This window comes from Heterocephalus glaber, unplaced genomic scaffold (assembly GCF_053883595.1).
Source record: "Heterocephalus glaber isolate CG9 unplaced genomic scaffold, H.glaber_assembly_v1.0 deba00000122, whole genome shotgun sequence".
NCBI lineage: Eukaryota > Metazoa > Chordata > Mammalia > Rodentia > Bathyergidae > Heterocephalus > Heterocephalus glaber.
The window spans coordinates 56,036,588-56,062,786 of NW_028258138.1; the positions used below are offsets into that span (position 1 = coordinate 56,036,588).

Here is a 26,199-nt window from a genome sequence, read left to right on the forward strand (position 1 = left end):
TTAAAACATTTGGACATAAAGTAAGAACAAATATTAAAGATATTATTAACATTGAGATCTTGTGGATTAATTTATGTGTGAATGTGAGGGAAGTACAGAGGCACTTGAGTGGGAGGGGAACCCAGTAGTGGAAACTGAAAGATAAAAACACATACTTTGGTTATGTCAATGATTTAATATTAGTATTTGCTTTTAAAAGAATAAGTTTGAACATTTCTGCTAAAATAAAAAAGAAATACAGAAATATAGATTAAAAAAACAAATAAATAAAATTAGAAAAAAGTAAAACTCAATGCATCTATCAAATTCCAGAAAAGAAGACAAAGGAAACAATGAAATAATATTGAATTAAAAATATGAAATGAGATAGTAATATTTCATTGAATAGCAAATATAAATGTGCTTACCTCATGTTTTAGAAGATATTTTATTGAAACAAGCGAATTATTTAACCATATTCGATTTTAAAGTGATTCTCATTTATAAAAATAAAACAAGAAAGTTAAAAGTAAAGGCAAATACCAACAAATTAAAGCAGAGTTGGCAATGGCACGTAAAGATAATTCAAAGCTAAAGCTTTAAGGGAAATAACTTTTAAGCAAATTGAAATATTGATAAGTCAACAATCTACTAAGAAGATATAAAATCATAAATTTTCTACATTTAACATCATAAATTCAAAGCTTATAAAGGATTAACTGATATTCCCTAGGAGAAATGGATAAAACCGTAGTACACAGAATATAATTCATCTTTTAGGAGTCAACAGATAAAATAGAAGAGAAAATTAGTAGAAAAATTTTGAATTCCACATTTAAGTTTGATGTAACACATGCACACAAACTTATATGCATTCATGCACACACAAGAAGTTACATTAAAATGACACACTGGGAAATCTTTCTGTTCTTTCATAAGATAAATAAATTGCTGAATAAAATGTGTGGTATTTAATCTATGGTGTACTAAATATATCTAACATCCAACATTTCCAACATATATCTCTGAAAAAAAAGCAAATTGTAAGATAATGCTTATACTCACAGACATTAAAAGAAGTGTAACACTGTGTAATTTCTATGGAAGTTATGTGTGTGCGCATAGTATACATATAAAATCATAAGAAAATATTTGATAATAAACACAGCCAACAAAGAAAAGACAAATTTATTATCATGGTTAAAGAGGACCTCACCATTTTTATATTTTATCTGAATAAGTAAAACATATTATTGTATGGTTGGAAGAGAATATAAATTATTTTTAAAACTTCATTACTTTATATTTGAATTTGGAGTTGTTATAGGTAGTATGCAGAGGAAAGGAAAGAGAGAGGATAAAGAGAGGGAGAAAAGGAAGGAGGAAGAGAGAAATTGAAGAAGACAGAGAAAGACAGAGACATAATTAGTTGGTGAGGATGATGACTCTATCGAGTTGACACTTGAACAAAAGTTTGAATTACTTTGTGGAAATGAGAAGGGGACCTGGGAAAGAGGGGTTGGGTCTTATTCACTTTTTTTTAAATCAGTGAGACAAAATATGAAACACTTGAAACTTAAAAGAAGAAAGATTTCTTTTGTTTCACCGTTTCAGAGGTTTCAATCCATGGTACGAAGGCTCCAAGACAGAAACAGCATGGTGGAAGGCCTGCCACAAAAGAAAGCTGTTCACATCATGGTGTCCAGGAAACAAAAAGAGAAGGGAGAACTGTTAGAGGGAAATAAACCTTTCCAGATCACACCAGTGACTCACCTCTTCTAACTAGGCCCCACCTCCCAGTAGCACACCCAGACACTGAACTCACCAGTGAATGAATCCTCTGATGAGTACAGCAATCCCATGGTCCAGCCACCCCCTCCAAATCTCTGGTTCTGAGTACATGACAGTTTGGGAGCATTCTAGATATAAACCATAACAGGGGGATTTGGGAGGGAGGGTAGAAAGGGAAAGTAAAAAAGACCTAGATGTGATATCTATATGTACCAATTCCCCACAATGAATGAATTTTTATGAATGAAGAACATATTCTTATTTTTAAAAAGGGAAAAAAAGGAAATTTTTTCTTGGAGAAAATAGGAAATGTATGCCAGAAGAATGAGAAGAATGAGACCAGCTTGACATGGTGTCAGATGGAGCTACATTTTTGCAGACTTTGTAGCCACGGGGAAGAATATGGATTTTATCCTAAAAGTTATTGGAAAAATTGGAGGATTCTGAAAAAGGTAAAGGACATGATTTATATTTTGTTCTTTAATTATACTTTTTGAGAAAATCATGGATTCACATCCAGTTAGTAAAATATACAAAGATGTCCCATGTACCATTTACCCAATTTCTTTCATTGGTTACACTTGCAAAAACTGTAGTGCAATATCACATTAATACAGTAAACTACAGAATATTTGTCACAACAATGATCACTCCTTTTGCTACCCCATCCTTTTTTTAATAATTATGCCCATCCTTCCTTATAACCCACCAACATTAATTTGTTTTTCATTTTATTTATCATTTTAAGTTGTTATATAAATGGAATCATAATAGTATATGACATTTGAGAACTCACATTTTCAATTCAGCTTAGTTGTCTGGAGATTTGGATATGTTGAGTGTATCAGTAATTTGTTTCTTTAGTTTGCTTCTTCAATAATTTTTTCACTGCTAAGTATCATACCATGATACTAGAGGCTATTTAACCACTCACCTATTGAAGGATACTTATCTTGGACTATTAGGAATAAAATTACTATCAATATTCATGTACACAGTTTTGTATGAATATAGACTTTCATTTCTTTGGGGAAAATATCCAGGAGTGGGATTGCTGGGTTCTATGGTAGCTACGTGTTTGGTTTCTAAAGATAGTACCATACTGTTTTCCACAGTAGCTGTACCATTTTAATTACCACCACCAATATATTAATGATCCAGTTCCACATTCTGTAGTTTGTGCCTGTAGTTTGTGTTATCACTTTTATTTTACCCATTCTAATAAATATGTAGTGGTATCTCATTTGTTTTAGTTTGTGTTTCCCTGATATTCAATGATTATGAATATATTTTTATGTATTTATTTGAAATCTAGGTATACCCACTTCAGCAAAAATGTTCATATTATTTGCCTATTAGCTAATTGATTTTTGTGTTACTTATTGAGAGTTCTTTATACATTTATATGCGAATCTTCTGAAGAATATATGTTTTTTAATTATTTCTATGTAATCTGTAGCTTTCCATTTCATCTTCTGCCCAGGATTTTTTGCAGAGTAAGTTTTGATGAGGTCCATTTTATCAATTTCTCCCTTTATAGATAGTGCTTTTAATATCAACTTTAAGAACTCTTTTCCTTGTCCTAGATCTTGTCTTTTTTTTTTTTTTTTTGGTAACAGGATCAAACTTGAGATCTTGAGCTTGAGAGACAAGTGGCAGAATCATTGAGCTAAATCCCTGACTCATTGTCTTAGATCTTAAAGAATTCTCCTATATTTTTCCTAAGACAGAGCTTTGCATTTTACATTTAAGCAGTTAAGCATTTGAGTTAGTATTTGGATAATATTTGAAATACAGATTACCATTTGTTCATTTGTTTATAGATACACAATTCCTCCAGACTTTGTGTATTTCCCTGTAAATTTTAGAATAATCTTGTTCATCACCTCAATATCATACAGGAATTTTATATGGAAAGAATTAAACCTGTATGTCAATTTGAGAATTTATATATTCACTATGTTAAGTGTTCCAATCCATAATGTCTTCCCATTGATTTATATCTCATTTAGTTTCTTTCAGTGAATTTTAGCACACAAGCCCTGTACACATTTTATTACATTTACCTGTTGTATTTCTCTTTTTTTTCATTCAGTGATTTTATGTGGCATTGTGGTTTGAATTTTGGTGCTTGTATGTTCATTGTTAGTATACAGCAACAGTTTTGTAGGCTTGTTTCATAACCTGCAACCTTGTAGAACACACTTACTAATTGCAGGGGATTTTTAGTGGAGTTTTAAAGAATTTTCTGCAGAGGCAATAATGTGGTCCCTTACTAAAAAATTTTGTTTCTTCCTTGATATGTCTACCTTTCTTTTTGTGTTTTAATGCATTAGATGGAACTTCCCTAACTACACTGCATGAATGGTGAAAACAGATACTGTTGTCTCTTCCTAATCTTAGGCAGAAAACATTAAATCTTTCACCATCAGCTATAACGCTAGCTATAAAATTTTTTTCAATTCTATTTATCAAACAGAGGAAACACCTTCCAACAAGATTCTTTATTATGGATGAGTGATGAGGCGGGGTTTTGGCATCAATTACTAATCATGTGATTTTTCTTCCTTAGATTATCAATATTGTGGCTTATGTTAATTGATATTCAAGTAGTATATCAAGTTGACAACTTTACAAAAAATCTCACATAGGCACGTTGTATAATTTTTTAGATATTACTAAATTCTATTTACTATTTTCTGTTCAGGATTTTTGTTCTGCATGTTCATAATGGATATTGTTATGTAGTTTCCTTCCTTTTGAAATATCCTACTATTCTTGTTGAGTTATCTGTTTTTTTCCAGTTCTGAATGTTCTTGTTTCTCTTATTTTGCAACTCCTTTGGTGAATAACAATTTTTAATTGAGTGATATTTTCAATAAAAATGAATAAAATCGGGATTGCATTATTCCCCTATTTATTTGTAAAGAATAATTTTACTTAGTAAAGCATTCAAGGCTTACAGTTCTTTGCCTTTTAGCACATGAAAAAACATACAACCTTCTTCTGGCCTCCATATTTTCAGATGAATGATCTACAGTAATTCAATTTTTTTAAAATTTCAAATAGTTGAGACCCCATTTCCCCTCACATCTTTCTATATCTCAGCCTTAAGGATTTTTTATCTATAATAATTAAAATTTGACTATTACGTATGTTCGAGCAGATTTTGTGTGTGTGTTTGTGTGTGTGTGTGTGTGTGTGTGTTAACCTGTTCGGGTTTTATTCAGTTTCGTGAATCCTTAAGGCCTCTTCTCCATCTTTGTTAGCATGGATAAAGGTTTTTCTGTAAAGCTGGAGTAAAATGATTAGATGTAGAGGGAGGGAGAGAGGGAGGAAGGGGAAGGGGGCTAAAAAAGGAAACAAGCTGTATTTTGTACATGCACTCACTCCCCAAGATGATTGTGAGCATCATGTACTGCAAACATTCGCTATAAAACAAAACAAAACAACAACAATAACAAAAACAAAAAGTTTTCTATCTTATTAGCCTGCCCTTTCCTGGTCTGTTGGTCAAAGAAATAAGTCATTTGTTGCTTTTCTGTTTTGTTTTCTGTCTGTGTTGACATTTCCAAATTGCCAACATTTTCAGTTTCAAATCTTCAATTTTCGAGGAAAAACAAAATCAGGAGCTGTGCCCTGTGTCTTTTCTTGAGTCAAGGTCCAATCCATTCTACCTTCTTCTCTTCACCTTTGAGAGACTTTTGGTTTGTTCCATATACACTACTTAGAGTTTTTATTGTTCTTAGACCTATAGAGGAAAATACAACTATATTATCTTCATATAAGCAGAAGCCTCATGTTGATCTGGTTATTTGTGGGATGTAGACTACACTGTGATTAGAACTCAAGAACACAGGTGCTAGGTCATAGTACCTATTATCCAGAGAAGCTTTAAAACATGTTAGCTAAAACTTTTAGAAAGTTAAATTGATCTTTTGATGTATTACTTGAATATAATACTTGATAAATTACTTGCCGTATTTTGAAGGTGAAGCCAACAGAACTCATGATATGTTAACTGCCAAAGATGAAGGATTCAAAGATAATTCTGGGATTTAAAACTGAATGGTGATGCTATTGAATGACATGAAGAAGGAAGAGGTAAGGGCACAGGGAGTCAAGAGTCTGTTTTAAATATGTTGAATTGTGGATATAAGTGTAGACATTGTCGAATACTGAGTAAGTACCTGGAGCCCTGGAGCTCAACAGAGAGGCTGAGATTAGATATATGAATCTGAGATTTATCAGCCTGCAATTATGTAGTATTTATAGCCATGCAACCAGATGAGTACGGCTACAGAAAAGAAGATGATCTACCAACCTTCAAACAAATGATGTTCCTTTGAAGTAGTTGCAGAAAAAGTGGAAAAGGAAGAAACATAAGTGGTGTAATATGAGAATTACACTGTCTTAGAGAAGTTATCACTGCCTATATCTCAAGGCATACATAAAGGTCACCCTGAAAATCCTGAGCTACCAGAAAGCCTTCAAGTTTCTCCCTCCCTCTCTGGTCATTTGAATAGTTTCCTGTACTCTTATATATTCCCTCAAATGATCTGAAACTCACTAGTTACAGAAAGCTCAGCTCACTGGCAAGCAAGTACTTTCTAAGGCAGAACTTAAAATATACTAATAGGAATGTAAAAACACTAAATTTATTTTACATCCATATGATTCATGCTGGAATATTCATCTTCAGCTGTGGATCTGTATCTTTATGTTTAATTTAATGAAACCCAAGGCATTTGAATAGAAAGTTGAAAATTTATAATAAACAACTGTTTGTCAAGACAATTTATTACTAGTTTTCTATGTGCCTGTGGATGTAATTTTATGCAGTTTAGATGCAAACATATAGAATTATTTTTCACATCTGTAAGTACTATTTACTGTCTTTACTCCTCTCTTGAAATGACTTCCTGAGTCCTTTGTCCTATGAAGCTGTGCGAATTGATACAAACAGACATGCTTTTGTTGTTAAACCCTCAAAAGGAGATTTAAAGTTTTAAAGGCCCCTCAAGCTCAGTGGGTAAACTAAGAAAAACCAACATACCCCAAGAGGGGCCACACTCTTCAGTGGACACAGAGTCCTAGGAAAGACTGTGCTATCTTTATCTGTCACTCAGAAGTGTTCATAGGAAACATTTACTCCATCAATACATCTTTCGTCACTAACTTGTCACCTAGATTTATTTAAGGTGCAATTAGCCAAATTTTAGCTTACAAAATCCAATAAAGACAGTGGTCAGCTAAATCATTTTATGATGTAATTTGGGCACGATCTTTCATGTATTTCCTATTATCCTTTGCAGAGAAAGACAGTCTTATCTTTGCCATCTTCTACTCACTCCCATACACATAAACTGAGGAGTCTGTGTGGCCCTGGGCCTAGCCCCAAACAGGCCCATACTCCTGCTTTAAGGCCACTCTCTGTGAATTTGTGACCCGACCACATCTTTCACAAATGATAAAACCTTCCTGCAGGGTCTGTACAAGTACTTCCCGGAGTCTGTACTCCTGAGGGAGTATCACCTGGAGAGAGTAACCCTAAGCCTGAGGTACAGTCAAATGTGGCTCTTTGTAGGAGATGGGAGTGTAAATGTCCAGTAATTCAAATTTGAACTTGCTTCCCATATTATTATAAAAGTACATTTATCAAAGTAGAAGACTAAAATATATTTTATTTAGCAGTTTCTTGGCTTAGTTTATAAGTTTTAAATAGTTAGACACATGGCAAATTATCCTCCATTTATAATCTTCCCTGGAGTCTCATAAATATCAGAGGTAAAGCAAATACTACCTCCATACAGTACTCCATATCTACATAAATAATGTTGTCTTATATCTCTGATTTGAGAAATGCTTTCCTTGATTTGCCCAGCATATGAAGATTAGGAAATGTTAATTCTCTGCACTATTTTATATCTCAGTTAGAATGGCACAATTTCTTTATTTTTTAAAATTTGGTTATTTTAAATATATTGATTGAACATCTATTATACCTTAGACTCCATCCCAGGAATAAGGAGACAAATCAGATAATGAGACAAAACAGTCTATTCCTCTTAGAATTCAGTCCAATGGGGGACATAAAGTAAGAAATTGCAGTACAATTCTACAGTAGTTAGGGCAGGATACAATGAGACTACAGATGGGGGCACCTCATTCATTAGCAAGGCGAAAGAAATGTCCCTAGAGGAAGGTACTTCCAGGAGCTTGAGACATTTTCTAACTCCACAGTTTTATAAAGCTCCCTCTCTCCTGTCCTTAGTTATTCTGTATTTCCTGGGGACTTAACAGAACAGTTGTAATTTTTTTCCCTAAAAAAATGATTCCCTGGAATCATATCTTCTGATTCATAATTAGTGAATAATTGTAGACTTTGACTCACACTTCATACCGAAGTTTAATCTAGGCTGTACCATGCTGGCCACAGTAATTCATACTTCTAGAGCTAAAAAAAACCCACTTATCACCATCATCAAGACTACCAAGTCTCATTCCATTACAGCATCAGCTCAAAGACCAGAAGAATCATCTGAATGAAACTAAATGAGATTCCTCAACTGATATTCTTTAATTATAGCTCAAAAACTCCAGTACCTCATAAGCTGCAGAGCTCATATCTGAAACAGGTAATGTATCAATAGATTATCAGAACAGTGTCTTTCATATAAACAATTTAGGTGGCAGTAGTAGAACAAACTGTTATAGTTTAGACATTTTAGATATGAATGTGCCCCCAAAAGTCTCATGTGTTCAGAAGAGGGACTTTTAAAAGGTTATTGGATCATGGGGGCAATGTACTCCTAGATGGATTTATCCACTGATTAATCCAAAGCTGAATAAGCTATTAGAAGAAGCAGCCTGGGCAGAAGAGAAGTTACCTGTAGATGTAACATATGACTTCGGGACTCTTCCCTTTTCTCTCTGCTTCCTGGCCACCACAAAATGCACAGCTGTCCTTTGCTGAGGCCCTTCCACCATGCCATTTCTGCCTTGACTATAGACTGAATCATCTACAAGCCATGAACCAAAGCAAACCTCTCCTCTCCTTAAGTTGAAAATGTAGGGAATTTTGTCCCAGAGATAAGAAAGTGACTAAGACACAAGCATAGGACAAACACTCTTTCCATGGCTCTTATTCCATTATTTTCCATGGCTCTTATTTCTGTCCCCTAAATTGCGTTTCTTTTGTCTTTCATCTTGAAGGGTCCTCTCAAGATGTTTTTGTGATCCTAGAGGTTAGGAGAAGGGAAATACCTCCCTGCACCTCTTTGAGTCCAAGATGGTGGAATATTCAGGAAAACAATGTTTTTAGAAACCCTGTGGGATTTTCTATGACTCTTTTTGCTGTTTACCTCATTAGGACAAAAGCCACAACAATAAATTTCTTTTCAATGAAATTCTCCTTACCTTGGTGTACAGGAGAGGCTGATGTGGTTAGACACGTGTAAGAATCTGTTGATAGAGTGTTTAGAAGGCAGACCTTAAGGTCTTCAGGAAGATTTTAGTTTGTCTAAGAGGCAAACTTCAAATACTGAGGAAGAAAGGTTATATGGTCATTCTGTTGTCTTTTTCTTTAGACCATGTTTTACAGATAGTGGCCTAGGTTTGATCTCTGTTAGAAAGCCTTTTCTTTATTTTAGAATCATTGTCTACATGGAGACATGGGCATGAAAAAGATTTATAAATCCTGGCTCCTTTGCATTTAAGAGGTTTCTTCCTTCAGCTCCCTTCTCTCTCTTGTCCCATTTTGTCACGATTTCCAAGAAGAAATTCAGTGATATTTCCAATATGCAGTCCGAAAAGACCTTTAAATAAATCAATGAGTTCATTAGATACATTTACTATTTTCCATGTACTGCAGGCGACAATGTTACCAACTTTTTACCTTTTTTAAGCAATGGTTCCTTTACCTCTATTCTTCAAAAACATTTTATTATTTTCTTTTGAGCTCTCAGAGTGACTTCCTTATGGTAGCCATCCATTATCTTTCTAAGATCCTTCTAGTTTTCCTTAGATTTTGCTGAAGTCCTTTAAGGCTTTCGCTGTTTTGTCAGTGTTCTTCCAGTTTCCACCTGCCAGCCAAGACAAAGTGACATATTTAAATTGTTTAGCTCCCTAACTCCAGTACTCAAATCTATTCTGGTTTTCTGCTGCTGAGCAAAAAAATTACCTCAATACTTACTATTTTAGTTTTTGTTTGTTTGTTTTTGATACCGGGGATCGAACTCGGGTCCTTGCACTTGTGCAGCAGGCAGCAAAACCACTGAGCTAAATCCTCGGCCCCTGACTATTTTATTATATGTCACAGCTTTTATGCATCAGAAATTTGGAAAAATATAGAAAAGATAGTTTCCTTCAGCTCTGGAGTCAGCTCAGAAAACTCAAAGCTTCAGGCGACCTAAAAGATAGGGCCTGAAAGCAACTGAAGATTTGGCCATTCAGGTGTCTTGAGATTGAGACTGATGCTGGCTATTAGTTGAAACATTAGTTGGGGCTACTAGTCAGAACATCTGCATATGATCTCCCCCTATGACCTATTTATCTGCTTACAGCATGGTGACAGGATTCAAAGACCAAGTTGAACTCCTTTTTATGACCTAGCTTTAGAAGTCACATATAATCATTTCTGCCTTATTCATAGGTATGGCCAAATTTTCAGGAGATATTTCACAGATAAATCTCCCCCATAGACCCAAACTTTCAAATGGAAGAAATGTCTATAACCCACTGTAAAAAGTATAGGTAGTATAAGAGGTGGCATTCCTCAGGTTTTTGGGGGGAAAACTGCCATATATATTCTAATAAAAGAAACTAAGATGCCCAAGCTTATATGCCTCCCAAATTTAGGATGTAGTGATATCTGAAGCCTTGTACTTTTTTGATGGGTAAATGTTTCTCAGATTCTAGTTTGGAAAAAATTTAGTTAAAGTTTCTCTTCCAAATACTTTTAGTTTATAAACAAATAATGGGACAAAGAGTTTCAATAACTTGTCTAAATCACTGCACTATTCATAGTCTTTTAAACTGCAGTAGAATTTTCTTCTTGTAATATATTCATCACATTAAAATGCTTAAAATTCTGTCATTGTTCATCTATATTATTTGTAATATCCAAGTAATTAATAGTATTTCTATACTTTAGAACTACAGGTTATGACTTCCTTCTTTTCTGAAAACTAATATTTTACAGTCTTATGTGAAAATTTCAGGAACCTAACCATTGCAATAAGCATGTGACTCAAGAAAGACCGCAGGTGTGTTAAGCTGGCATATCCACTTATAGTAAGAGGGGCAAGTAAGGCAAAATCATAATTATTCCAAATTTGTCTTTAGGCATTTATTGACCTTAAGAGTTCGGGGATGATAATGTTTCCCTCATCCAAAGGTAATCACTGACACTGTAATTTGAATGCAGACAAATTTCCACTGTTACTGTTTTCAAAGCTTGAATAATTATATTTAAGAGACTTTCTTCTGAAATGCTTCATATATTTGGAGAATAGTACTGGAGTCTAATTTTGCAGATTTCATTCATAAAGAGAATAATTTTTAAAATCTAATTTCTGAAAATAATGATATATGAATACTGAATACAGATAAAGCATATTAACTTGGGCTACCTTTAATCTTCGGAAAGCAACATGCTACTTCTCACTCAGAACTGCTTCTATGATCTACAAACAAATACTTTTAAATATTTTTGTTTTATGAAAACAAAATTTCATAACAAAATAAGAGAATAAAAATAGTTAATCCACTACACTATGTATCATAATCTTAAAAGTAAAAGTAGTTACTCAGAGTATAAGACATAAAGAAGACTCTCCCTTACAAAGAAGAAACTGATAATAGAACAAAACAGTTCAATGGAATAAGAGGAACCAGCAGAATATTGGTAAAAATAAATAAAAATCAAATAGCTGATGATAATGACTCTGCATATATATTGCTCTTTATCCATTTTAACCTATTTTAGAAAAACAACTTTAAAATATTTTATTCATGTTATTTACTTTTAAAAATGGAATATGCAAAAAATCAATCTACTCCATTATATGACACTACATTGCTTACATTAGCAAACATTAATTAACCAATATATTTCATCCCATCAATATGCATATCAGGGTAATTTTTTACTCAAAAGGAAAAGTTAATTAAGAAAAATAATTTAGTTCCTGAAGAATTAAACATCATGAATAGCTATGAAATATCCACAAAAATTGAGATAAACCACAAGAAAAGACAATACATTTTACAAGGAAAGAATTACACAGTGAGTTGATTATTCAAAAATAAAAGAAAGGTGATATATAGAAATCTAAATAATACATCTTCAAAAATATATAGATTAAAATCACAACATAAAAAAATTCATAAATAACATGGTAAAACATTTTTCTGTAAAGAACTGATACAGATTAATAAATAAAAATCAAGAGAAAATAATACAGATGAAAAATAGTAAATAACTAGCAAAAATAAATGCATAATAAACATTTGAGCAATATTCAATATTGATAAGAATCATTTTAATGCCACATAATTCAATTTTTGAAACATAACATTAACTTTGTTGAAAACACAAAAACATTCAGTTCTGGCAATAGTGCATTGAAGTAAGCAATTGCCTAAACTGATAATAGTTTAAATTGATAAACTTTTTTAGTGAAAAACAATTCAGTTATTAGTTACTTGAATAGCATCCAAAATCTTTGGCCAAGTAATTTTTGCAGGATCTGCTTTATGATTCTAAATTAAAAAGTGCTTGGAGCGATGCGCTGTAAATCGCTATGGCCAGACCTAACTGGCCTCCTCCCGGAACAGGCGACAAGAGAGCCTGATGGAGCAAGGCCTGGCCAAGAAGAGGACTGTCTTCTTCCCACCCATCCACCAGAGAAACATCAAGCATTATCTCCGCAGACCCTAGCCAGTCTCCCTGTTCCAGTCAGGCATCCCCTTTCCTTACCCTTATCTACATTATAAATGAAGGTGCTAAGGGTGCAAGCCAAGCCTTTTGTCTCATCAAGACAAAGGTTTTCAACCTGGCCTCAGCTTTATAAACTTTACTATCATCTTTGTCTTTTGCTTTGTCTGACTTTCTTAATCTCCTACCTTTGTTTCTCACTCCATGAACCCTTCAGCCACAGGGGTTGTGGCAAAAAAGTTGACAAAATATATGCCAAAGCCATTTAATATAGCATTGTTTATGGCATAAGTACATTGGACAAATAAATATTCAACTTTAGAATATCATAATTATGCATCATACATTTTTATAAACAAATGTGTCAAAAAATCTTTTTAAATACTATGAACATCATGTACGGGTACAAGTAACTAATGATAAATGTAAATGTATTGTATATCTAAAATGTACCAATAAAAGAATTTAAGGGAAAAAAATACTATGAACTGTTACATATGAAAAAATAATTTGGTAATAACAGAGGGCGCACAAATATTCACTATGTTTTCATCCAAGTAAATTATACATCAAAACTCTGGAAAACAATATTCCAAAAAGTTGACAATAATTCTGGACTTCTAGTATTGTAAGAGTTTAACGGTTTGGGGGTTTTTTTGCTTTTCTGTGCACTCTATATTTTCAAATCAAATGTGTACCATTTACTATAAAAAAGGAAACAGTAGAGAAAATGTTTGAAACATTCAAAATGGAAACAAGAAACATTAGCTTCTAGTAGTCTTTAACATAATAATAGATAAAATAATTTCATAACTTTGGTTTCATGTAAAAATTCAAGGATTTTCTCTCAAAATTCCACAAAAGAATTATTTTTCACATATGAGTCATTCTTTTTAGACTACTTTGATTGTACAGCTATTTCCTTTTCATTCTTGCCTACCAAGTAATTCAGGGTCAAGTATCATTCTGAGCAAAATAAAGTCACATTACTTTTCTAATACAATTATCTATCCAGTTTTCCCTCTGTTGTTTACAATTTTATCTTCATCTTTTGAACATACTATGTAGTAGACATGTTCTAGCAGATGGTACCACACTTGATAAATAAATGTCTATTGTAGAGGAAGTGAAGAGAATTGACATCAGAATAGTAGACTAGTTAATCTGAGACAAAAGCTTTCAAAATACTGAAGGCTTAAATGGAGACCTGAATTTAGCCATTTTTAAAAATCTTCTATTTTAAACTTTAGATTGACCCTAGGTTTTTATGTATAATGATTATGAAGTTGACTGGAAAAGACCAGGAAAACCACTTTCTGTACAAAACTATCTTGGCTGCATGCATGGAGCACCTGCCAATTATTAGCTGAAGTATGTCTTCTGGTTATATCATTTGTCTGTGCAGATTTACCCCCCAACACTGCACCCCTCCCAGGCAGCTTTCTCTTTCAAGTAAAGAAATTCTATTCTTTGGTACTAATCCTTAAAAAAGACTTTTCTCTGATATAAAAAGCTTTCCATCAACTAAATAAGCAAGGTATTGAATTATACAGATGGATATATTTCATCACTTTTGTGGGTAATGCTGCATGTCTGATGTTTTCTGTATAAGGTGATGACTTACAGATCTCCCTTTCCATCAGTTATCTTTAGGAAACTACCCTTCAGAATCATCAGACTATGTTATCATAATTGTCTTTTATCAAAATGTTTTGAGCTTTCTCAACGTAAGTTGATTACATTAAATTGAAGCACAGGTTCAATATTCTTGCATGTCTGTACTATAAATGTTGTAATATTTCCTTGTGTAGTAAAGCTGTTGGTTCACTTTTTAAAAATACTTTAAAAACATCTTCCCAAATTAAAGATTTGAATTAAAGATTTGTTTACATGGCTCTCAGAAGATAACAATAATGTTCTAGGATATTATAATTATTTCTATGAAGGTGTCCCTCTTTTGATTGATAGACAAACTCTGGAAAATGTGTGTAACCTCGAAGGTCTTGTCCAACTTAAATTCCACAAGGACAAATCTAGAGACTTAGCTAGTAGAAGGGACTTGGAGTGACATAAAGACTCCAGTGCTCTATTGGTGATAATTTAGTAACATTTTTATATTTGTATTTTCAAAAGTGAGCACTTATCAGACTTTTCTGTTGTTTTATGAACTGGTGTGTTGGTTACCATCTAGTTACTTTCCTTGTTTCTAAGACACAATACTCTACACCAAAACTCAAAGAAGTAGTCTATTTTGGCTCACAGTTTGTAGAGGTTTCAGTCCATAGTTTCCTGTCTCAAAGGCAGGACAGAATGGCAGAGGCACCTGGCGGAAGAAAAAGGTGTTCACATCAAGAGGCCAGAGAGAGAGGCAAGGGAGAAGCCAGCAAGGGAGCTACAATCTTTTGGGTCACGACCCCCTCTTCCAAGAGGCCTTACATCCTAACAGCAAGTGAGCTGTAAACCCTCACTCTCGGGTCACCTTCCAGAAGCCCCACGCATGAGTGTAGGAGGCTCTTGGGGGACATCCAGATATAAACCTTAACAATTACTAATGTCTAAAGCTTAGAATTCAATAAAAAATATTTTTGAGAACTGTTTTACCTCTTTAATGCCTTGTATATAGATTGATTAAAATAATTTCAAACATATACTTCCTGAATATCTTCTTCATGTAAAAAATTAAGACATTATATGTAATAAGTAAGATTAAAGAAAGTGATGATTAGAAGATTACTAACTTAAATTCCAGGTTTTATTTAGAGGTATCTGCAAATATTAGTTAAGTTTGCATCATTCCTTTTCTTTTTCGTGAGTTTATGTCTCTCTCTCTCTCTCCATATATATATATATATATATATGCATGATTTTATTACAAGTAAATACTATATACTTATATATGTATATATGTATATATATGTGAAGTACTACATATTTTCATTATATATAAAGGTACTTAATAATTTACATATCTTTATATAAACGCATATCCTAAAATTTTTCAATATCAATGTAAAAAACATACCTATTACTACTAAGGAAAAACTACTGTTTTGAATTCAATCTTTGGTCATTTTTCTTTCATCTTCTATGAAATAACTATGCAAATATTTACTCAATTGTTTTCCTCTATGTTTGATTATCTTATCTTATTGCTTTGTCGCTATTTTGTATATTCCAAAAATTAATACTTTTTTATTACCTATATTGCAAACATTTCTTATATTTTTATTTTAATGTATTTTAATATTGATTTTTGAAAAATTTCCTTCAGAATTTTTGGCTCTGCTACATATGTTAGATGGGTTTTTCCAATTACAGATCAATTATACATTCTTCTATATGGCCCTTTAATAGTTTCATAATTTACTTATACACATACATATTTTTAATCTGTTTTCATAGTCAGAAATGCTATTCCATATCTTTCTTTTCTTTTTTTATTAATTTTATTGGTACATTTAAGGTATACAATATAATGACACTCATCATTGGAAATTTTCACGTTTACATAATTCACCTTGGTTCTTATTTTTTCCGCATTCCCCTGCCCTCCCTTCAACCCCTCCAGCCCTCCCCATTTACAAAGACTTTGTTTCCATTTTTTGTTTTTCTCATATTAATTCCAATCCCTTCTTTTTTTCCCCATACCCCTCCCACTTTATTTTCTTAAGGACAAATTTCATATCTTTGTTTTATTTTAAAAATTTAGTGCATATTTTATAATACAGAATAATAGATTAACTCGGTATATTGGACATACGTAAAACACTGATTATTTTTATCACACCATAATTCTTCTCCCCTTTTGCTCCCCTCTTCCCCTGATCCCCTTACTCATCTTTAATAGCCTTCTTTCTGCTTTTCTATCATCTCTCTTTTATTTATCTCTAGTTAATTTTTTCAGAATCCACATATAGAACTGCATATTACTCACCCATAAATTAGAACAAAATCATGTAATCTCCAAGAAAATGGATGAATTGGAGATCATAATATCCATATAAGAAATGATATATCATATATATGTAATAGATATAAGAAAAATAAATCATAGTCAAATATGTCTTCTCTCATCCATGGAATATAGTGTTTTTATTTTGTATTTATTATGCGAATAATTTGTATTTATTGTTTGAATAATAAATATTAAAATTTTTACAGAATATATGCCAAACTATTCTGTACTAACTGATCCATTCACCCATCTGTAAAATGTCAATTTATGCTAAATTCAGAAAAAGGGAGATGATGACGTTCCTAGATTATTCATTCCATTTATCTCTTATGTGTTACCTGTTCAATTAATAATATCTTAGTTTCTGATTAATTGGTACTTTTTAATGCTTCAGTGTTAACAGCACAAGCTCCCATCATGTTTTTCTTTCAATATTTTCTTGGTTATTTTTTCACATGTAGTTTTATTAATAAATTTCTGTCTAATTCTCAACTTTAATGAAAAAAATATGATTTTAAGTGGTTTAATTCAAAATTACAGATTTGTTTTTGAGACTTGAAATATTTAAAATGATACATTTTCTCAACCATAAAATTTTCCATTTTTCCATGTATACAGCTTTTCTAGAACTCTTTAAACAGCATGGAATTTTAAGCTTTAGTTCCTTGGATATTATCTGTAGTCATTACTATTATGTTTTCTGGTTTTGCGATGTTACTGCTATCCGTTATTTTTCAATTGGACTTTTCAATTTATATTTCCTTGTTTAACGTTACATACTGGAAGGCAATTTCTTCTATATTTTGATACTTTATATCACTGTCTTGCAAATAAGCTTAACGAAGCTGACAGCTTGGCAGCTGAGGCTCTAGGACTATGTGACAATCGTCCTTCCCAGGTCACCGTCATTGCTATTGATGTTCCTGTTACCTTGGTTGGGCCTCCAGTGGCCTATTAAATAGTAATGCAGATAATGGCTCTATTTTGTTCTCCTTTTTTCATAGAAAAATTCAGGTGTCATTAAATATGGTTTTTAAAAATAGATTTTGGTAAAAACAGTTATGTATCAAGATAATGATAACAAACTGTCTAATCTTTGTTAGCTAAGGGATGCCATTTAGGCTCTACTTAAGGTGTTTTTCTCCTTATAACTTGTAAATATTGTGTATCCCATTGACAGATTATATCATCGAACCATTGTTATATTTCTGAGATTAACACTAAATGTTCCTGACATTTTACTTTCAGTGCACTACTTGATACTATTTATAAATGTACATTTAAATTTTTGCATTTATATTTATATATTTTCCGTGAACCTATATATTTTCTTTTCATTCAGTTGTTAAGTATATGTATTACCCTTTCCTGTCTTTTATTGAATCAATCTTTCTTTGTTTTATTTTTACTAAACATTTGAAAGAAAAACACTCTATTTCTCTGCTTCTTGAGGTAAACTTTAATTTTTTAACTTCTTCCTAATTCTATTATTTTTCAATGACTAGCACTAAACTATGAACGTATCATATATCCACCAAAACTCAGAAACTAAAGTATGTTATGTTTATATTTACCATCCTATTTGCCATATAAATGCCACTTGAAGTTTTTAATTATTAAAAAAATTTAGATAAAACTATTGCACTCAAAACTTTATTGCTAATTTCAACTAATTTACTGGCTTACCATTAATTTTGCTATTTTATTTTTTCTTCTTAGATTCATAATTGGGTTCTTCCTGAGAACACCCAACAGTAATAAAACCTCTGTTGAGAAGAGATATGTTTTCTGAATCGTAACATGGGCAAAACTGATATAAGAGAAATGGAACTACCAACCTCCTAGTTGTCAGATGTGCTGAGCTTCTGTCTTCTGAAGTTGAAGAATGAATTCCAAGAGACAATGGAGGTTAAGAGTAGGAAAATTTTATTGAGAGATAGCTCTTGAGTGATCAAAGGGGTCCTGAAAGTGGGCTGCCACTGAGGCCGTTTGTCAAAAGTAATTGATACAGCAAAGTCACAATGTGTGTATAACATGGGTCAAACTACAATCAACCTATTACAAGTATAGGCACTTAGGTAATATTGATCCACTAAGGAAAGTGGGTCACATAGCAAGGTACATGGAAAGAACAGAGGCATTTTGGGGAAGGGATGAGTCTGGCTGCTCTAGTCACACACCTGGGATGCCTATCTGGACTTCCTGGACTGGGTGGTGCTAATTACAGTATAATTCCAAGTAACTCTTTATCCCTTAGGGAGGCATGCAGGCCTGGCCATTGCATCTTTTTCTTGAGACCTGGTCATCAGATACACTGCTCACCACAATTCTGGTGTCTTTATTTTTCTGCTGACTTTCTTGAAAGTGCAGTCACTCTCTAACTGTACATTAATTTTTATCTAACTTAACTCCCTATAAGAAAATAACCTTATTTCTCTCTTGTGATTTAATAATCAGATAAAGAATTGTATGTGCAAATTTTCTTATTTTAAAATGCATTTTCCATTATCTTCTTGATTCTTATAAATCTAATGCATTCTGAAGTAAATCTAATTTCATTGTCACCATTATTTCCTGATAAACACTCTCTTTTATTCTTTTTTTCTGGAAACTTTTAGAGGTTTGTCCTGGCCTTTCTAAATTTCTTTAAGATGGTTATGGGCTTTTAGTCTGAAAGCACAGATTTTTTTTTTTCAATTCTAATGAATGTTTGTTTAATATAATTCATTGCTTCCTCTACTCTTTTCTGAATCTTCTAGTATGTACAGTTTGGAACAGGCAATCTATCACTTACATATTATTATACTTGTCTCAATTTTCATCTCTTTTGTTCTGCATTCTTTAAGAATGCCTTAGTTTAATTTTTTTAATACATAAATTTGCTTTTCAGCTCTAGGAGCCATTCTGCTTGCCTTAGTTCATATACTTTGCAGTTATGAGGGTGATTTTCATTTTCTACACAATGTCATTAGTTAATCTTAGGTAGGACTATTCTCTTGCAACTCTGTGCTAAAATGCACCCTAATAAGAAAGTAATTTCTGCTTGTTGCACCAATTATTTCTTTGGGTTTCAATTCTTATTGTTGCTCTTGTTGTCTCACTGAATTCTTGGTGATGTTTTATTTCCTCCCTTTTTTAAAGGGGAAATTCTGGGGTTGGAGATTTAGCTCAGTGGTTTCGCCGCCTACCGCACAAGCATAAGAACCTGAGTTCAGTCCCCAGGACCGAAGAAAAGTGGGAAGGGGATTCTGTTATTTCTTTTTTTCTTTTCTTTTTTTTTTTTTTTTTGCATTATAAAATCTCTTTTGGCCCTAACAGTGAACTTTAATGCTAATTGACAGAACAGCTAATAGACAAGCAGTACTCTGTGAATTGCTTGCTGTCACCTTTAACCTCCTGGAGAATTTGGGTGCACTTTTCCTCTTGAAAATTAAATAACCAGGTAGAAATAATGTGTCCTCTGCCAGAAGATAAAAAACAAACAATTGATTTGAGGACTTTGTATAGAATATTACCAGCACCAGAATCTGGTATAATTATGGCAGCTCAATAATGTCTTGCTTTAAATGAAAAATTAAAATTGATATATTTTGCTTTAGAATGAAGTTTTTTTTATTTCAAGAGATTGTTTTCTCTAGGCTGTTCTTGAAAAAGAGCTCATTAGGAAGGTGTTATCTACAACATTCAAAATCTTAACTTCAAACAGAGTCCTGGGTATAAGAACAATTTCAAAATTATTCCAAAATTAAATGAGATTTAATTTCAAGAGTTGTTGGGTCAAGACACTTCATTTTTGTGAACTTTCAATTAGTTATTTAGGAACTGAAATTGGTTATAGCAATATATACTGCACAGCTTTCTTGTGAGGCTTAATTGGGTGAATATATCTGATTTTACTTTACAAACTATAAAATATTATATTCCTGCTTTGTGATAAACCATTGCAGGATTTTTTTGAACTATCCACAAGTTTCTTTTTATCATATCTGGGATAAATACTTGGTACAAATAATGTGATTATTAATAGATTAGCATTACTGCAGAAATGCAAAGGACTTTATCTCAAATCAGTTCACACAATATCCCCAAAACTGTAAAATAGCTTTGACCATCCAGAAGCTTATTTCTAGCTAAGAGGGGCCAAAAAGTTCAAAGAACACAAAAGAAAAATACCTGCCACCCTACATCTCTGCAAAATGTGGTGTCCATTATACACATCCAGAGACAGGAAGGATATGCTTTCCAAGAAACACATTATTAGCATGAAAACATCATGTTCAGACCTGTAGTAAAACAGAATAGCCAGAAGGATCTGGAAAAATTATGCAGCTGTTTCTGAAACTTTTTATTTCAATTTCATGGACAGTGCACTTTGGCAAAAAATGTCAGCGGAAGGTACACACTCATCTGCATCTAACGATACAGCAGTGATCCTAATGAATATGCAATATATTTTTTAAGGCTCAACAAATTTCAGATAGGCTAATGACAAACAACCTTGACTGCGTTCGCTCTCAAGGCCCTGTTTAGAGGGCTAGGGCCACTGACACAGTGCCAGTCTTGCTGACATGCAGAAGCAAAAGACAAGACTGTGATTTTGTTCTTGTCAACTGAAAGACCTAGCAGTGGTATTCAAATCCTTTCTCAATAGCAGCCTTTTTAATGACTTGGTGTGAACATGCTACTCTAAGGATGTCTGTATAAATCTTCACTACTGAGAGAAAAGAAGTAGACTAATTTGTCATTAAAATTTGTACAATGGTAGACAATGCTGAAATTTGAAATACTCATGGGTACTCACGCATGAAATTTCCTTGTGTGAATTTAGTTACTACACCTTTGGGTCTGTATGTCAATTGCAAATCTTTCAAACAGTTAGACGTAGAAATTCATCATACCCAGATTGAAAAGTCAATGATTGTGGCCAGTATTGCTTTTCTTTTTAAAAATGGCTTCATATTATAATGTGTAATACATTTATGAAAAGTGCAAAACATATAAGTGTATAGCTCAGTGAATTATCACAAAGAAAATTCCTGTGTATGTCAGGACATCAGATCCACAGGACAACAAATGCCACCCCAACCACTGTTAGTTCCATCTTCATAAAGGAAACTACTATCCTGCCTTCCAGCACCGTGCCTTAGATTTACTCTTCTGTAAAACTTTATATCAATGAAATTACCCAGTATGTACATTTTTATACCTGGCTTCTCCCCTAACATTGCAATTATGAGATTTATCTCTGTCATTGGATGTAGTTGCAGTTCTTTCATTTCAGTTTTGTATAGCATTTAATTGTATAACACATTTATTTATACTGCTACTGGATGTACATTTACTATTCTCTTGTTTAGGACTATTATAAATAGGAATACTATGAATGTTAATTAATATATCTTTTGGTGTACATATACAGATTTCTCTGTTAGCTATACCTAGGAATAAAATTTCCAGAGTCTGGTGTATGTGAAAGATCAATGTAAGAGATAATTCTAAGTATTTATTCCCAAATGGTTGCACCAGTTTATTCTTCTAGCAGCAGCAAAAGAGGATTCCTGTTGCTCCACATTCTCAGCAAACCGCGGTAATGATGTCTATTAGTTTACCACTGCTGGGACAAAAAATCCAACCACCACATTTTAAAGAGGAGAAGTTTATTTTGGCTCACAGCTTCACTGGGTGCAGTCTATTGTTACTTGGCTCCAATGCAGAAATGGCATGTGGAAGATCTAGTGAAGGAAAGCTGTTTGCCACTTGGTGGCAGGAAGCCAAAAGAAAAGGGAGGAGACAAGAGATGAGAATACACTGTTCTAAGTCATCTTCCCCAATGTCCCACCCCTTCTGACCAGGCTACACCTCTGAACATGAGTCTTTTGAGAAACATTTTAGATCTAAACAAAAAGTGTCTTTTTTAACAACCATTCTGATAAGTGTGTTGTAGTACCTAAACTTGCCTTTCTCTGATCACTAGTAAGTGTAAATTTCTTTTAATGTGGTCATTTAGTCATTTGGATATTATTTTTATTGACTCCTTATTCAATTATTTTGCCTATTTTAATCAAGCTACCTTTTTCTTATTAGTTTGTAGGATTTTTCTTATTTATTCCAGTTAGACATTATTTATTGGCTATATGCGCTTAAAAGACTTTCACTCTCTGACTTATTTTTCATTTTTAGTAATGTCTTCTTCAATAATGAGAGGAGAAAGAGAAGGGAGAGAGAAAAACAGAGAGAGGGAACTCTACATAATATATCTCCCTGGAAGGTTATGAATTATTCTCCTTAGATAAACTTCGATAAAGTTTGTTTACTTACTGCTCAGTACATGTATATGTTCCAAGATAGGGTTCATTTCGCTTTTTCTTCACAAATTGAATCTGACCCAGAACCATCTACTGAAAAGATTATTCTTTCCTCTTTTCTTTATGTGGTGATTCTTTCTCACATATCAAGTGTCTTGCTGAACATACTTCCAATTTAGGGCTCTCAGTTTTCTTGTATATGTCCATTTGCCTACCCTTATGCCAATTCCTTGCTTTTGATTAGTATAGCTTTATAATACATCTTGATTTTGTGGCACAGCAAGTATAACCACTTATTTTCATTGAATGCCTTGGTTATTCTAACATTTTGTATTTCCAAGTAAATTGAAAAAGCACTGTAACAATTCAAAAAGAAAAAAAGCACGTGAAGATTTTTATTGGAATTGCTCTCAACCTATAAGCCATTAATACAGAATAGACAACATTTTAGTATTAAGACTAAAGGTAAACATGATAGATCCCACTGATTATTTGTATTTTACTCAATTTTTCTTAGTATTATTAATAATAAATTTCTATAGGTTTCATGTAGTGGTCTTGTCCATTTTAAAAATTATACCTATACATTTGTTATTTCTGGATGATGGTATATGTAGTAACTACTGTCTTGTCTTCTATGCATGTATTATTTGTATATATAAATACTATGATATTTTTCTATTAAACTTACATCTGTCCATTTTGCTATATGCATTTCTAAATTCTAGTAATTTATCATATGACTTTTCAACATAAATAGTTATATAATCAACAAATAATGACACTTTCACTTCTCGTCCAATATTTATATTTTATTTTTATATTTTTGCTGTGTTTCAGTGCAAGGACCTTTAATGTAACAGAAGATATCTTTGTGCTTTTGATATTTTGAAAGAAAAAAAATCTTCCAAATTTCACCTTGAAGTTGACATTTGCTGTAGGTTTTTTAAATATCTACTTTATAACTACCTTATCTTAATCTGATAAAAGCCATTTATGAAAGACCAATAACTAATACTACACTAAGTGAAGAAAAGCTAAAAGCTTTCCCTTTAAAATCAAGAATAAGGGGAAGATGTCCACTGTCACCACCACTGTTCAATATAGTACTCAAAATGTTAGCAAGCACAATCACAAAAGAGAAAGAAATAAAAAGGAAAGAAAGAAATCAAATTATTATTATTTGCAAATGACATAATCCTTTACACAGAAGATGAAAAAAATTCCAACAAAACACTCCTAGAATTAACCAAATTCAGCAATCTGGCAGGCTACAAAATCAACACACAAATATCAATAGCTTTCCTGTACACCAAAAATGAACCCATAGTGAAAGAAATTAAGAAAACAATACCATTCACAATAGGATCAAGAAAAATTACTTAGAAATAACATAACCAGGGAAGTTAAAGATAACCACAACAAAAACTATAGTACTTTGAAAAAGAAGATGGAAGAGAACATGAGAAAATTTCTACTGTTCCTGGATAGGCAGAACTAACATTGTAAAAATGGCCATACTTCCAAAACTAATGCAAAGATGTAATGCAATCCCTATCAAAATAACCAATAGCATTTCTCACAGGACTAGAGAAAATAATCCCAAATAAATATAGAACCAAAAGAAACCCAGAATAGCAAAAGCAATCCTGAACCATAAAGAGCTAGGAAAACTGGCTAAACAGTCCATATGCAGAAGATTGCTGCTAGACTCATATCTCTTACCATGTACTAAACTAAAATTAAAATGAATTAAAGATCTAAATATTAAAGAGAAACGCTTAACCTGCTGGAAGATAAAATAGGTAAAACACTTGAGGTTATAGGCATAAGCAAGGACTTTTGAAACAGAACCCCAGTAGCACAAGAAGTAACATGAAAAGGGTGAGATGGAGGGGAATGTCCCATGCACAGGACCCTATTTACTCCAATCAATGTAAACATTATAAGCAATAACATGTGCTAAGACAAATAATATCAAGAAGAATGAAAAAGGTGATAGAGGAACCAGAGGAGGAGAGGAGCAGGGAGCAAAGGGGAAGGGAATTTAAAACAACAAGATTTAATATGTAAATATGTACATGTAACCACTCCCCAAGATGACTGTAAAGTGCATGAATTGCAAACATGTACTAATAAAATAAAATAAAGAAATAACATCAATAATCAACATATGGAATCATATTAAATTAAAATTTTCTATACAGCAAAAAGAAAAAAACAACAGGGTGAAGAAACTATAGAATGGGAAAAATTTTGCCAGCTACACTTTGAAAATAGGACTAATATCTAGACTCTATAAAGAATTCAAAAAATTACATCCTACCAAAATAAAAGATCCAATCAAAAATGGGCAAATAAAATGAATAGACACCTCCCAGAAGAAGTACAAATGACCAATAAATACATGAAAAAATGTTCAACATCTCTGGCCACTAGCGAAATGCAAAATAAAACAACACTGAAATTTTATCTTACTCCAGAAAAAATGACTATCACAAGAAATCAAATAATAACAAATACTAGTGAGTGTGTGGAGGAAAAGGAACCTTTCTACTAGTATAACCACCATGGAAATCAATATGGAGATTCCTCAAAAAACTAAAAATAGAAATTCCCTTTGACCTGGCTATTCTCCTGCTAGGTATCTTCCTGAAAGAGTTAAAGACATCGTATTACAGTGATACATGTATAGCCATGTTTATAATGTTACAACTCATAATGGCTAAATCTTGGAACCAACCTATATATGCATCAAAAAATGGGATTTAGCTCAATGGTTCCACCGCCCACCTCGCAAGCACAAGGTCCTGAGTTCGATCCCAGGTACCAAAAAAAATCCAAAATGCATGGACAAAGAAAACATGGTATATATACACAATGGAGTATCACTTTCTGCTATAAAGAAAGACAAACTTGAGTTATTTGTAGGAAAATTGATGTATCTTGAAACAATAATGTTAACTGAAATAAATCAGACATGCAAGCTTAAATATCACATGGTTTCTCTAACATGAGAAATCCAAACCATAAATAAATCAAAGAGTAAATAAATGGTAGATAAAAGGAAACAGGGAAATAAATCTTTTCAAAATGGGAAAGGGATAAAGAGATAGAAAGAAAGGAAATGTGGAAAAGAAAGGAAATCATAAAAGAATTTAGATGCATCATATACATTACCAACTCTCCAAAATGAATGTAATCATTATGAATCACAACATGTACTAATA

At 32.7% G+C, this 26,199-nt stretch overlaps 1 long non-coding RNA gene across 2 annotated transcripts in view; it reads right to left on the minus strand.

Moving 5' to 3' along the window:
• Positions 1 to 688: 688 nt before the first annotated feature.
• The window catches only part of LOC147830438 (uncharacterized), a 184,147-nt gene continuing 158,636 nt past the window's right edge, over positions 689 to 26,199 (minus strand). Inside the window, exons 2-4 of one of the 2 annotated variants that reach the window (XR_015452613.1) lie at positions 9,693 to 9,854; positions 9,190 to 9,587; positions 689 to 1,663 (exon numbers count right to left, since the gene is read on the minus strand). This is a non-coding gene — a long non-coding RNA (uncharacterized LOC147830438). Of the gene's footprint in view, positions 1,664 to 9,189; positions 9,588 to 9,667; positions 9,855 to 26,199 lie in introns of both variants that reach the window. The other variant, XR_015452612.1, reaches the window with a different exon arrangement.